Source organism: Marmota monax, unplaced genomic scaffold (assembly GCF_021218885.2).
Source record: "Marmota monax isolate L192 unplaced genomic scaffold, Marmota_monax_Labrador192_F-V1.1 WCK01_AAM20220418_F8-fsc00018, whole genome shotgun sequence".
NCBI lineage: Eukaryota > Metazoa > Chordata > Mammalia > Rodentia > Sciuridae > Marmota > Marmota monax.
In genome coordinates this window covers 23,331,994-23,347,324 of record NW_026692201.1, presented here as the reverse complement: position 1 = coordinate 23,347,324, position 15,331 = coordinate 23,331,994, and positions in this window count along the sequence as shown.

Sequence of the window (15,331 nt, the reverse complement as noted above, 5' to 3'; positions counted from 1 at the left end):
GACCTAATCCTGTTCTCGGGGACCAAAGAGCTCCCTCAGTTCCCAGACAATCAAAAAGTCCGCCCAAAGTACCTCCCAGTGAGCCACCCATGTCTCAAATTGTAACCATAGACTATCAAACCTCTAGTTACTCCCCCGAACCCACACTCCCTGGAACCGAAAACCGATTGTTAGATTTGATTCAAGGAGCCTTTTATGCCCTCAATGCCACCGATCCAGACCGCACCCGGGAATGTTGGCTCTGTCTCACCTTCGGCCCACCCTACTATGAAGAAATAGCAATAATGTCTGACTGGAACAGTAACATAAACCCTGATCCTAAATGTATGTCCCTGCCCGGCTATAAACTCACCATCACTGAAGTTTCAGGACAAGGGATCTGTGTAGGAAATATACCCCTGTCACATCAACCTCTCTGTAACACCACCCTCCTGACAAATGGCTCACAAAATAATTATTTGTGGGGTCCCCCCGGAACTTATTGGGCCTGCAACATTGGACTGACCCCCTGTATTTCCACGGCAATCCTCAATGCCTCCACTGATTTTTGTGTGTTAGTCCGAATCTACCCACGACTATTCTATTATTCCTCAGAGGAATTTGAAGGACATTTCATGGGCAGGATTCGATACACCCGAGAGCCTATCAGCCTTACCCTGGCAGTCTTGTTAGGAGCAGGAGTATTGGCAGGAATTGGGACTGGGGCTGCAGCTCTGGTTGAGGGCCCCCGACAGCTAGGGATTCTAGAAGCTGCAATCCAACAAGACCTAAGAGCAATAGAAACCTCTGTAACTGCTTTAGAAAAATCCCTAACCTCCTTATCAGAAGTTGTCTTGCAGAATAGACGAGGTCTGGACCTATTATTCTTGAAGGAGGGAGGACTTTGTACAGCCTTAAAAGAAAACTGTTGCTTTTACACCGATCACACAGGGGTAGTAAGGGAGTCTATGACAAAGCTTAGAGAAAGACTAGATGCAAGGGAAAGGTCTCTGCAAAGCTCCCAAAGTTGGTTTGAAAGCTGGTTTAATAACTCCCCTTGGTTAACTACTATATTATCTACTGTAGCCGGTCCCTTAATTGTATTGCTGCTGATCTTAACATTTGGGCCCTGCATATTTAACAAATTAATGCAATTTATAAAAGAAAGATTGTCTGTAATTCAAACTATGGTACTCGCACAGCAATATCAAGTACTCCCACAGCACCCTGAACCATCAGCTGAGCAAATACCGGACTCTGAGCAGGTAGATCAATGGATATAAGATTATATCCCGGATAAAGAAAAAGGGGGGAATGTAGGACCTCAAGACCCAGGCCCAGCATTAGGTGACCAAACCCCTAGGCCTCAAAGCTGCAAGACACTTCCTCACCCAACCCCCATGTCAAAACCCCTCCAGCAGCATGTAGCACCTCAGGTGTTGCACAATGTTACCACAAGATGTTCCATGTAGATAACCCTAACGGGCCCCCTACCACAAGATGTTCCTTTTAGACAGTCCTACCGGTTAAACTTGAGAACTAGGTTTAAAAACAGGAACTGAAAGGACAGAATGCAATTCTATGGTTTTTCCGAGAACAAAAAGTTGAAAAACAAGTTTACCCCCCTAGGTGACTCAACTGCTAAATTCAGAGGGACCAATAGGAAGGCTGTTGCTGTGCTAAGCTAAGACCTAACCCACCTGTTCCCTCTAAAAGATCTATACCCCAAAGCCCGGTGTGCCAGTTCACCGAAGCTCCGGCTGAGGTTTTGCTGTGCACCCGCAGGCGCCTGTGTGAGAATAAACGCCTCCTGCTTTTTGCAGCCAGTGTCTCGTGTGGTTCATTCCGGGTTTGGGATCTGTGGATATTTCAGTTTGTTCTTCTCATCTGAGTAGTGGTAGCTGTCCTTTACCCTTTTCAGTTATCTAGTTAATTTTATGCCTAATTACAATTCTTAATATTAAATTCTCTATCTAAATAACCAATATATTTTCTAACTTAATTAGACCTAGACGGATCACCTGTCCTGTGATTGTTTAGGTGAGTGATGCTATTGAAATCACCAAGGGTTTGAGGCAAACTTTTTGAAAATGAATAATTTTCAAATAATAGAAAATTAAAAATGTTTTCACAACATATAACTTAACCAAATATTCTTTATTTTTAAGTGAAAATCACAGTTATATACATTTGTGGGTATAATGTGATACACACACATACACACATACACACACAGAGAGATTGATTAAATCAAGCTGACATCAGTCACCTTGCTTTTATAATTTTTTTTTGTGGTAAGATATTTGAAATTCACTGTTAGTTGTTTTGAAATATATAATACATATTATGCATCCTGCTTTGCAATAGACTTCAAAACATATTCCTTCAGTCTATCTGAAACTTTGTATCCTTTGACCAACAATTCCCCTATCTTTCCTTCCCCCTGCCTCTCAGCCTCTAGTAACTATTATTGTATTCTCTTTTTCTATGAGTTCAACTTTTTTATAGTCCACATGTAAATGAGATGTAGTATTTGTCTTTCTGTGCCTGGCTTATTACAATTAGCATAATGCATTCCAGGTTTGTCTACATTGTCACAAATAACAAGATTTGCTTCTGTTTTAAGGATGAATTTTTTTTACCATGTATGGTATGGTTTCAGTACATCTCCTAAACTCATGTGCTGAAAGCTTGGTTCTCAGCATGATGGTGCTGAGGTGGTACAGCCTTTAAGGGTGTTGGCCACACAGGTCATTGGGGGTCCTGCTCTCAGAAGAGATTATGGTTGTTCTCATGGAATCCATGCTAGTTCCACAAGAATGAATTATTGTAAAATACTAAGCATGGCCCCTGATTGTCTCTAGCTTCCTCTTTCTCCATATGACCTCTGCCTGATATGACTGTACCATTGTAATGTCATCTACCATGAGGTCCTCATCAAAGCAGAGCAGAAGCCAATGTCATATTCTTAAGCCTCCAGAACTGTGAGCCAAATCAATCACTTTATTTCACAGAGTATCCAGACTCAGGTATTCTGTTACAGCAATGGGAAAATTATATAAAACATGTTTAAATCCCACATATTCTTTACTCATTCATCTATTGATGGAAACTTAGATTGATTGCATAGTTTGACTATTGTTAACAATGTTTCAATAAGCATGGGAGTGTAGATATTTCTTGAACAAATGGATTGCAATTTTTTTGATTATAGACCTAGAAGTAGTTGGATGGATCATAACAACATCCTCTTTTTTATATTTTGAGTAATACTCATTCAGTTTTCCATATTGGCCTTACTAATTTACATTACCATGAACAATACACAAGAATTCCCTTTTCTCTGCATCCTCTTGAACACTTGTTACCTTTCATCACTTTTATAAAAGGTTTCCAAAAGATGTGAGGTAATAACATATTGTTAATTTGCATTTTCCTAATGATTAGATATGTGAAGTGCTTGCTCATGTACCTAGTGGCCATCTGTATGTCTTCTTTTGAGAAATGTATGTTCATGTTCTTTGTTCATTTTATTTTAATCAGGTTATTTTTTTCCTTGCTACTGAGTTAAGCTTTTTAAATAGTTTGGATTTTATATCCTCATCAAATATGTGGTTTGAAAATATTTTTTCCTATTCTGTTAAGCATTTCTTTTGTTGTAAAGAAATATTTAGTTTAATGAAATTCAATTTGTCTATGTTTGGCTTTGTTGCATGTGCTTTTGGAGTCATATCCAAAAACAATTGCTGTCCAGACCAATGTCATGGAGCGTTCCATGTTTTCTTCTATTGACCTTATATAGAAGTCCTTAATCCATTTTGAGTTGAAGATTTATACGGTGTGAGATCAGAACCAATTTCGATCCTGTGCATGTGGATAACAAGTTACCCAACATAATTTATTGAAGATACTGTCTTTTCCCTGATGCAATTTCTTGATATTTTTATCAAAAATCAACTGACCATAAATGCATGTATTTATTTCTAGATATTCTATCCTGTTCCATTGGTTGATATTTGTTTTGCCAGTACTATGATGCCTTTCTTACAGTCACTTTACATTTTTGAGATCAGGGTGTGTGATACCTCCAAATTTGTTCTTTTTGCTCAAATTGTTTGAGCTACTCAGTTAACCAAAGAAAGAAACACAGAAGAAAATGATCATAACCAGATAGGAATGCAGGTGACTTGAAATGGGGATTTAACAAGAGGTTTAGAAACATCAATTCAGGCCCAATTCCTTCATGACAGAAATAAAGAAACTAATATCTATTAGATCTATAAGCTCCCTGATGAAATTAGTTGATATTTGTCTTAACAAAAAGCATTATTTAGTAAACATTAAAAATGAAAATTTTTATGAATGAGGTAAGTTGAATTTTCCCACAGTCAAAATGTTCGTTAGTGACAGGATTTAAGCCAACTACCTATCTTTCAGTTAGAGGTCTTATCCTGTCCATCCCACTTCCTTGGAAGGGTCCCATTAACACTAGGCTAAGAGTACAGGAAAAAAAAAAAAAAAAAAACACTGGAGATGGTTGATTTCCCCAGAAAGCAGACTTTGTACTGGAGATTAGTGTGTAGGAGTACAAGATGGAGTGCTCTTATTACCAATCCTTGGAGGAGAGCAGGGAAATAAGTAGGTCTGAGGAAAAAAAAAAAAAGAGGTTGAAATGTGATGCAGTACCAAAGGAGGCCTCAGTTGACTCTACAGGGAATTGCAAAGACAGCAGGATCCTTTGAAATTATGCTGCATTGGGACAAATGTGTCCTTGAGATGACCACATCAATCAGTCATTTCATGCATCTGAGTAAGCCCCAAATGGAAGTGTGATCTTAGGTGAGCTGGCTCCTTTCAGCATAGGCAATCAAAGTAAAAACTGTGTGGTACAAGGAACAATCAGTATAATCGGGTACTGTATGACATTTCAGGCAATGATGAACTGCATAAATGACAGTGGTCCCACAGGATTTAAATGAAGCTGAAAAATCCTTTCACCTAGTAAATACATAGCTAAAGAAGATGCAAATGAAAACTGAAGATGAATATAAAGAACCCCCAAGAAAATTCCCAGTAAAGAGTATAGAAGGAGCTTTTATAGACCTCCACAAGCTCCTAATAATTTGAAAACTTAGACAACAACATCAAGACTTTCTATGAGAGCAATATTCAAGGTATGTTATCTGCTTACAAGTAAATCTGCAATGATAAACAGACAAATAAGCAAACCGCCAAGGACATGTTTGTGACAAGAGTGACAGCTTCTCACTAACAGCCTGCTTCAGGTTCCTCAGGAAGTATGTCAAAAGACTGTGACCACAGGAGATACTACCTCCATGGTGTTATTCACCTGAAGATCTTCAGTGGGATAAAATGTGGAGTGGAAGACAGTGAAACTTGATCTTGACACTGTGTGTGCAGAGACAATATATGTGTTTGTGTCTTAGTTTTGCTTTGTTTTTTGAGAAAAAGAAAAAAAAAGGTTTATTGCTTTGCTAGCAAAAAAGAAGCACAGGGGACTCCTGTCCCAAAAGCTATGATTCTACCCATCAGCAGGAACAGAGAACTTTTAAAGAGGTGATTCAAAGGCTACAATCCACAAGTTCTCTGTTGGAATTGTAATTCACTTGTTAATTTTGGAGCTAGTCATTTCTGAGATCTTCTGGTACCATCACCAAAGTCTGGATTACTTTAAAGCATAAAGTGAACCACTGGTAACATTTCCCCACGGTCAATTCTACATTCCTTTTCTATGGAAAAATGGGTGACAACATCGCCAAACTGCTTCCTGATGAAAGAGGGCAAAGTTGGAGAAAGTAACCCAAAGTTCTTATTCTATATTATGTGGGGCATGGACAGCTAAGGGCATTCAGCATCAGAACAGTTCAGAGGTCCACAGTGGCAGATGGCAGGTGACTGGATAAGGCATACATAGGGCAGGGATCATTCTAAGACAACAATAAAGACAGCAAAACCTCAAAACCTATTTTTTTTTTGTAAATAATTAGCACAAAAACAATTAGTATGTCTTCCAGTCTCTGAAAACCATGAGGATGGTAATTCATAATCTTATCAGTGAAAAGCAGATCACATTCAGTGTAGGAGGTTAGAAAAATTTGTAGGTCTATGAAATCAGACTCAAATTAACTCAGGACAAATTTGTGAGTCTTGTGATCATTATTATTAGGCACTTTCACACAAAAACCCTTCTTTTATAGCCTCTAGCTTTACTTACTTGTGATAGGGCTGACACCGTGTACATCTTAAGTTACATTTTTAAAAAACTTTGTTTTTCCTTTAAATGTCCACATAGGAGTGTGCTTTTACGCTACACTCTACTGCCACAACATGCCACTAAATCAGTCAGGGTCACTCCAGGTGAATTAGGTTGGCATTAAATAATCACACAGAGACAGAGAAAATACCTTTTCCTTGGGGTTCAGAAATGGCTCCTCATCCCCAGCTCCTGCAGGGAAGCAAGAGAGGCAGACAAAACAGAGAGAGGAGAGAGAGAGAGACAGATAGACATACCTGAAACCCTATATATTGAGGGGAAGACACTCAAGAAAGTTCCTCCCAAATGAAGCAAGGGATTCGATTTCGGGGGGGGGGGGGGAGAGGTATAGCCCAGTCTCATCGGATTAGATGAGACCCCAGAGCTTCATTCCCCTCCTGAGGGTGGGGTGAGGCCCACCTGCCTTTTTTTTTTTTTTTGGTGGTGGTGGTGCTAGGGATTGAACCCAGGGCCTTGTGCATGTGAGGAAAGTACTCTACCAACTAAGCTATATCTCCAGCCACCCGCTTTTGGGTGCAGTGGAAGCCAGTTCCAACCTCTGTCTTTCAAGGCTAAGGATACATCCTCATCTCCTTTGTGGCAGCTCCCAACACTCTATTGCCAGGTGTTAAGACCAAGTTGGTCAAAACCTATCTACTCTTAAGAGTCAGCTAAGATACCTCAGAGGTCATTCTTGGGGACATGTGGGAAGCCTCCTGGCTCCTTTTACTTTCATCTACCAGGGTGCCACTTGCCAGGATGGGTCAAGGTGTATATATATATATATATATATATATATATATATATTTGACAACAGGTCACTTTATCCAGCTATAATACAATCAAACGACATGAATAAATACCAACCAAGTTTGTTATTTCTATACAAATACAAGACTTTTGCTACACATAATTTTAGTTTTTGAGAACACCTACTTGGCAAAGTGTTCTCCTAAACTTTATATTTAACATTTAAAGTACAATTTAGAATTCAGAGTGTATGGTAACAATAATCACAGTTCTGCATGGGTTAACAAAAATCAAAAGATAGCCTTAAAGCTCTTACAAATTTAGGAAACAGTGTTAATGATCAGAAATTGAGTTAGTCAAAGCAAACATATAAGACAGGTCTTCAAATGACAGTGTGGCCCTTCTATGGAAGATACAATGTATAAAAGAAAGCACTTATTGGTTATTTTGCCAGTAAACTTACATAAACTTTCATTTTATAATCTTTTACATAACACTTAGACAAGATTAAGTTCTCAGATGTGTGTGTGTATATATATATATATATATATATATATATATATATATATATATATATATACACTAAGTCACATATATTTAGGATGGCAACTATATTGTTATAAACTAAGTGAAAGTTGTTTGTTTAACTAGACACAAAGTCCCTAATTCCTTTAAGACTTGGCTTCCACAAGTAATAGAATCTAACAAATACCAGAAAATTCTCTTGATAGATAAGACCAGATCAGTGTTTCAGACTTTGTTTCATATCAATACATTAAAGTCCAATAACTTTAACTGACTGTGCTAATGACAGCCAATGTAATCACAAACACAAACTTTTTGAGATTTACCTTTCACAAACCTTCTGCTACCTTGCACACCAGAGGCAGTGGCTTTTGGCACCTTCATATTAGTTCCTGATGGTTCAGACTCCTTATCAAGCAACTGCATAAATGCCTGTACATACAGAATCTCTTTCATATACTTTACCCCTGACAGACCAACTTCAACATAAAGATTGTATAATAATCCAGAAAAAACATTTAAAGATCAGATTGTGTTACAGTAAACTCTATTTCTCTTAGGCATATCCCTATAGGTGGCCCATGTAATCAAAATCTCTCTGTTCAAGAAACTACCAGTAACATCAATTCAGCATGGCCCATGAATTAAAGGACCAGTAACAGACAAAACAAACAAACAAAAACCCAGAAAAGACAGGATCACCAAAGCGAGGCCTGACAGACAGGAACCTTTAAAACACAAAGACCTGCATGTACAAATTTCTTTAACTTACTTTACCTTTGACAGACCAGACCAAATCCAATTTTGATACAATAATCCAGAAAATTATTTAAAAGCCAGATCATCACAGTAAAACATTATCTTAGACTTATAGGTGGCCCTTTCTTCAACTCACTTCACCTCTGACAGACCAACTCCAATTGCAAGATTGTACAAAAAAGAAACAGATAGAGAGACAACCAGAGAGGAGCCCATGGCCAAGAGATGAGTACTTTTAAATTGACTAGCAAAGATGTTTCCCAAGAGACTACCTATAGAATCAATGCAGTACTGACAATGTCTTAAAAGGGTCAGTAGCAGATATAAATAGAACAGACAACCAGAGGGAATTCCCAAGCCCAAGGCCAACATGAGAACCTAGAACAGATCAGAAAGGGAGTACATATCCCTAGGTTCTCAAGTCCTGCTTAACTGTGACTCCTACAGCAATGGCACCACAGATGTCCCCAGAAAGAGGGACCAGATGTTCCCCAGAAAGAAATCAGGTGTGTGGAATCAAGGGTCTTGTGCACCCAGAGGGCTTACAAAACGATCAAGGATGTTGCGACTTTATTGAGTTCAGTTTCCTTTTTCTCAAAGTGGACCACAAAGGAGCAATCTGTACTGTTCAGGGAGAGAAGGCTGGAGTTTCCTGAAGCAAAAGGAGTTTCAGCAGCTGCTGGGATGGTCCCTCAGTCCCTCCCTTTACTCACAGGAACAGCTCCTCTGGTTCAACTGGCAGCAAACTCACCTATTTCCAAACTCCCCTGCAGTTGGCTCTCAACAAGTTTGACAGCACCATGAATCCTCAGCATGGAAGTGTGGTTCCTTAGAGAGCCAGGCCTGTCCAGGAAAAAAAGAGCAGGGGCTACTTTCAGGTAGTTGTCAGTTGGGTTGTCAAATTTGTTGCCGAAATCTCAGTCCTTGTCCCCGATGCCAATCCAATAATGAGGACATGGTTTTGAGTAAAAGGGAAAAGAAGGTTTACTGTTTTGCTAGCAAAGGAGAGAAACACAAGTTACTCCTGACCTTGTCTTAATTTTTAACAAGTTTAAAAAGTTTCAAACAAATAGAAAAAAACTTATAGAATAAGAATACAAAGAAAGTATTTTTGTACAACTGTACAATGTATGTTGTAAAATATATTATTATCAGAGTCAAAATTTTTAAAAATTAAAACGCTTACAAAGTAAAACTGTAAAATAAACTAAGAGTAATTATTGAAGAAATAAGAAGAGTTTAAAGTAAATTTAGTGTAGCTTAGTGTATTGTGTTTATAAAGTCTACAGCAGTGTGTAGTAACATTCTGGGCCTTTGCCTTCATTCACTCACTGACTTACCCAGAGCAATTTCCATCCCTAAAATCTCCGTTCATGGTAAATACTCTGTACATATGTACCATTTTTTAACTTTTTTTACTGTATCTTTACAGTAACTTTTCTATGTTTAGGTACAGAAATACTTACTATTATGTTACAATTGCCTACAGTAATACATTATATGGTTTTGTAGTCTGAGAGCTATACAATATAGCCTAGGTGTGTAATAAGATCTCAGTTTGTGCGAGTACATTCTATGATGTTCACAGAAAGATGAAATTGCCTAATGATGCATTCCTTGGAAATAGTCCCATCATGAAGCAACACCTGACTATATTTTAAAATGGGTCTTTTTTTATGTTTAGTCCTGGTGCAGACATGGAATACCACTACACAGAGGTGTACAACTATGACAGTGGTTTATTACACTCACACTTTCTAGAATAGAAGGGCACAGAACTACATGCAGGGAGCAATAAGACAGGAGTGCCAAGGAGTATCCTCAAACATGTTGGTGAGGAACTGAGAGAAAAAGTGAGGAGCCCCAGGTAAACACATTTATTCAGAGTCAAGGAATACACTAGCAAAAGAGTGTTTGGATATCACTAGGTCACAGCCAGGGGAGGAAAAGACAGAGAACTTACAGCAGGGCCAGCGTTGAGCACACTGGTGCATCTAGTCACTGGGTGGTGTACTTACAAGCTGTTTGTGGGGATATTGAGGTAGTAGGAAAATATGAAGTTTTTCATAATACAGGCTATAACACAGGCTGCCAGCTAAGCACTTTCTGTTGGCAGCACTCCCGGTAGTGAGGGGAGCTAAAGTCTTTCATTCCTGAAAAGGGTTTTCTGGGTTTTATGTCACAGTGTGTACCAGAGTCCAACCTTGTGCTGCTTGGATCCATGCTTTGTTTAAATTCTGCAAGCAACTACTTCAGAATTCCAGTGAGTATCTATCTCTTCCTGGGGTTAATCTTAAAAAAGTAAGGAAAATTAAATGAACCATATCCCCCATCACTATAGCAGGCTTAGCCTAAAATTGATACTAATAATAACTCTTAGATGCTCTCTATTCTAAATTTCTCTCACCCTAAGCTGGTATGCTGCCAATCCCTTTGATTTGTCTAGCAGTATAATCTCAATCTTTATTCCAAAATCGTCTTGCCTTCTCATCTTGAAACAAGATGTCAGCCATAGTTTATTGTTCAACTGAATTCTGGCTATGTCCCTTGGTGGAAATATTCTCATTTGAAAAACAACACTCTAAAACCTCTGAGCCTAGAGTTGCTGAGATCAAAATTCCCCTAGTGGATCATTGAGAATGATAGCAGCTAAAGCCAATACTATGTCTACTCTTGATCTTACTCATATAGTCAGCTTGTTGGGGACCATATAAAACTCAAAAGTATTACCTTAAACAGGTTTTCCCTTCAACAGCCTGTGGCATCTTCCATCATGCTGCTTCTAGTAGTGTAGTGTGGGATATAAGCAGGGAATCCTATAGTAACATGTATTCTTCTGTTCCTATTTTGATATATAGACACATGCTATTACATGCTGTTAAAGCAAACATTTTATAAGACTTAAAGTACTGACACAACTAAGCCCCTATAGACTGGAATTGTAAACCCATGGCAATATTATTTATACACACACAAAGTCAGTGCTGGTGAGGATTGTCAATGCTGGTGAGGATTGATGACTCAAGAGATGGCATCATACTGGAAACTCAGCATTGGTGTCTACTAAAGGCAGACAGTGTTCAGGAACAGCAGTTGGTACTTTAGCCATGGTAAGTTGGAGCCCATGTAGTCAGGCCTGTGCCTACCAACCTCCATCCTGGATATAATCGCAAATTCACTTGTGTACCCCTTGTACCTTCACTGTGAGGGAAGACCCCAATGACAGAGGATAACTGTTGTTAACTAGACAAGATTTTGATCTATCTAGTTATTTAGTGCCTTTTCTCTGTTAGATGCTTTCTGATGGGTGTTATCCAAAGATCTTCCTATTTCTTGTTCACTCCCATAGACCTCTTATACATCTCTATCTTGGACTTCCTTGTCCCCAATCTACCATTTTTTTCTGTTTAATGTCCCTGGCCAGCTACCCAAGCTATTCACCTTTGATCCAGAGATCACGTATATTTTAAACTTGAGCTATTTCTCTTGCTACACAAGTGGATGACCAGGAACACCTCTGAAAGACCTTCCCCTTAGAAAGATATTCTATGCCTACCGAAAGTAATTCTTCCCATGACCTGGCTCTGCTAAACTCTATAAAACCCTACCTTCATGATGACCCCCTGCCATTCCCCGACCCGCAAAGATGTGCTGAATAAAGCATTGCTGGTCCATGAGGTCTCCCTCCATTTTCGTTTTCTTTTGGTGTTTTCCTTGATGTGCTTTCAAGCCATGTAGACATGAGCTGAGGGAGAGACCAGTAGTGGCTGCCATGCAGTTTGCTTGAGCTCAATCTTAAATGTACTATCTTCATTTTATGAAGGATAGTTGCTGGACTTGCCTGCCTTTATAACAATGGTTGATTTGACAAAATCCAGTGTCTGAAGGATAATTGTAGTCAGTGTTATTTGATACCTCCAATGCTAAGCACACCATCTGTCCCAAGACTTTGTAGCAAGGCCAGGAGCTGTTTTAAAAAGGTATGTAATTTTCTGTTGCACTGTCTGTCATTCTCCCAAAACTTTACATGTCTGCATTGTGACTCTCTCCTTGGAACTTTCCATAAACTCCACACATCCGTAGATTACATATTGTGTTATTTCTCATTATTGATATATTATGGCACTACCACTCATATGTAGAAAAATCAACTGTAATTTTTCTGAGTTTATGTTATTATAGTATCTTAAACATAAATGTGCAATTTTTATTTTCCTTTTTAATCTCCTTATTCAAACTTTTCCGTAATTAACCTGATTTATGGGAAAGTAGAGGAAGTTAAAAAGCAAACAGAATCATTAAAGATAATAGACTACAGATTAGAGGAGGGAATATTTACTTACTTCTGAGGATGTTATAAAGTGAATAATGACCCCCCCAAAAAAGGTATTCACATTCTAATCCTTAAGCTGATGAATTTACCATATATTAAACAAACAAAAGAATATTTGGGGGCTGGGGTTGTGGCTTAGTGGTAGAGTGCTCGCCTAGCACATGCGAGGCCCTGGGTTCGATCTTCAGCACTACATAAAAATAAAGAAAAAAAAGAAACACCAATTTAAAAAAAGAATATTTTGCAGATGTCATTAAGGGTTTGGATGAGCAGTAAGTGCAGTTATATGTGTTTTTTAGGATAGAGATAGAGGAAAAACAACACATACTCAAAGGTAGAAAAGGCAATCATGTGGCTATAGAGACAGAGACAGAAGTGATACACCACAAGCTAAAGGAATGTCAGCAGTCCCCAAATGCTGGCAGAAGCTGAAAGAGATAAGCAATAGATTCTCCCCTGAGCTTCTGCAGAGAACATGGTCCCACCAACACCTGGATTTTGACCTAGTAAAAATTATTTCATATTTCTAGCCTTTAGAGCTACAACAGAATAAACTTCTATTATTTTCAGCCACCAATGTTGTGGTAATTTGTTACAGGAAATAAATAGAAATAGAAACAATAAAGAAAAGTTTTATGGGGTGTGTAGAGTTTAAAACTAGTAGATAAACTTACCTATATGGTGATTGTAAAAATAAATAAGGGTAGAGAAGATGAGTATTACAGATTAAGAATAAAGATAGCAGGAAAAAAATTTTAAGGAAATTATACAAGGGGAAAAAAACACTTCACTTAGATAAGAATCTGCACTACTTCAAAGGTAACAATACAACTTGCTAAAGATCTTGAATGGCAGCCTAAGAAGTTGAACTTTACTATGTAGAAAGTCCTCTGTTGCCTGTAAGGACTGGGTGTGTATGTGTGTGATTACAATGGAGAGATCTGGAAGGAGGAAATAACGTAAGTCCTTTGGGCTTCTGTCACATACTCTGTATTTATTTATTTCCTTCTACCATAGGTGGAAATGATAGTTTCCCCAGAACCTAGCAAAATGTCTGACATACATCTTTGATAAATGGTAAAAAAAAAAAGTGAACACTGTGTATTTATTGTTTTAGTCTTACTAAGTATGGTATTTTGAAGCAGAAAAGAATACCAGACTGAACTTGAATCCCTTTTATTCCTAAATGCCCTGATTATTAAAGTGATTTTACTATAAAAAATTATTGAAAGTTTAATTTGGGATCCAATGTGATTATCCATAGGGTATATTCAAGAACTAGATTGCAATTCTAGCCAAGTCTATTCAATTAGTGGTGGCTGTCTGTAATGATTGTGCCATACAGACTAGCAATGTTTGCTAAAGGGCTGTATTGAAGAGTTCACCCAAATGATTTGTGCTTGCTATTCTATTCTTGCTCCAGAAATTAGTTAACTTGGTTTCTTTAAAAAGTTTTAATTTTTACATATTCTTATGTGAAGTACAGAAAGAGCATTTCCATTTCAATGGAGATGTCCATTAGTTGAGCAATTAATCAAAGAATGCTACATTCAAGTAAAAAGAAGTCAAAGGTTGAGGCAGAGAAGACAGAAGGCTGATCTTATTTTTCCATTCTATGATTTCATAGTAACAACTATCTTAGCTGGAAAGGCAGGACAGATTATAGTCTGTACCTGTCTCCAAAATCCAGCCCCTGTTTTACGAATGGACCAACTTTTTGTATGGAGCAACATACTCAAAATGGGTCTGAAAGGAAAATCAACACATTGATCTGTGAAAACCTAGAGGAGAAAAATGGAACTTTCGAAATAACTAAATTCGAACGTCTACACTGAAAGTTTTGAGTAAGGACCCAGAAAGAGGTGAAACATCAGTAACTAGAAATGAGGTCAAGGCTGAAGTGGACCACAATCTTGTATGACAATATATAGCACGCACACTTTAGGTACCAAAATATGTGCTTGTTAAATGTTTAAAGTGTAGTTCGTGAAACAAAACACAAATGCAAATAGTATCATACAAGCTTTATTGTTATCCAGTTGCTGCTGTTGTGGCGAAGTAAACATGTAGAGTAAACATTCGCGTGGGTGCAAGATGTTTACAGTCCTAAACCGGATGGTATGGAGAGGAGTTGCAGACCCAGGGTGGGTAGCTCTCCTAAAGACCTTAAATCGCTCCCGGACCTTGAAAGTGCTACCAGCATAGGTCCACCTGGAAACGACTGAATGCATACCACTTTTTTCTGTAAATGGATGCAGAATAACACAGAGGAGCCACGCCTCCACGTGTCACTTAACCCCGCCCAAACAGTCTCAGTGACTCCGAATTCTCTAGCGTCAACTAAAGCCAGATACTGATCAAGTGCCACCGAGCTCTCTTTAACCTTATCTTCACGTGCCTAGAGCAGGCGTGGTTAGGAATGGAGGGACTGCGTAACTACTGTCGTTTTTATCGTTATCTACCTTGGATGCCTAGAATCTAGATCAGGGTCTTTTCCCCGACTTCCACTGTCAAAAGTCATTTTACAAAAAGTAGAAGTTGCAATTTGGGGACAAAAATTGCTCCTCCCTTTAAGTTACCAGACTTACTCTCTGAGCCTGCGCGTCAAGTCTTGACAGATATAAAAAAATAAAACGGTATATTTTAGAGAACATTTACAGTCTGACAACTGAGTCACATGACAGAGTCACTTAAAGATAGAACTTTCTATG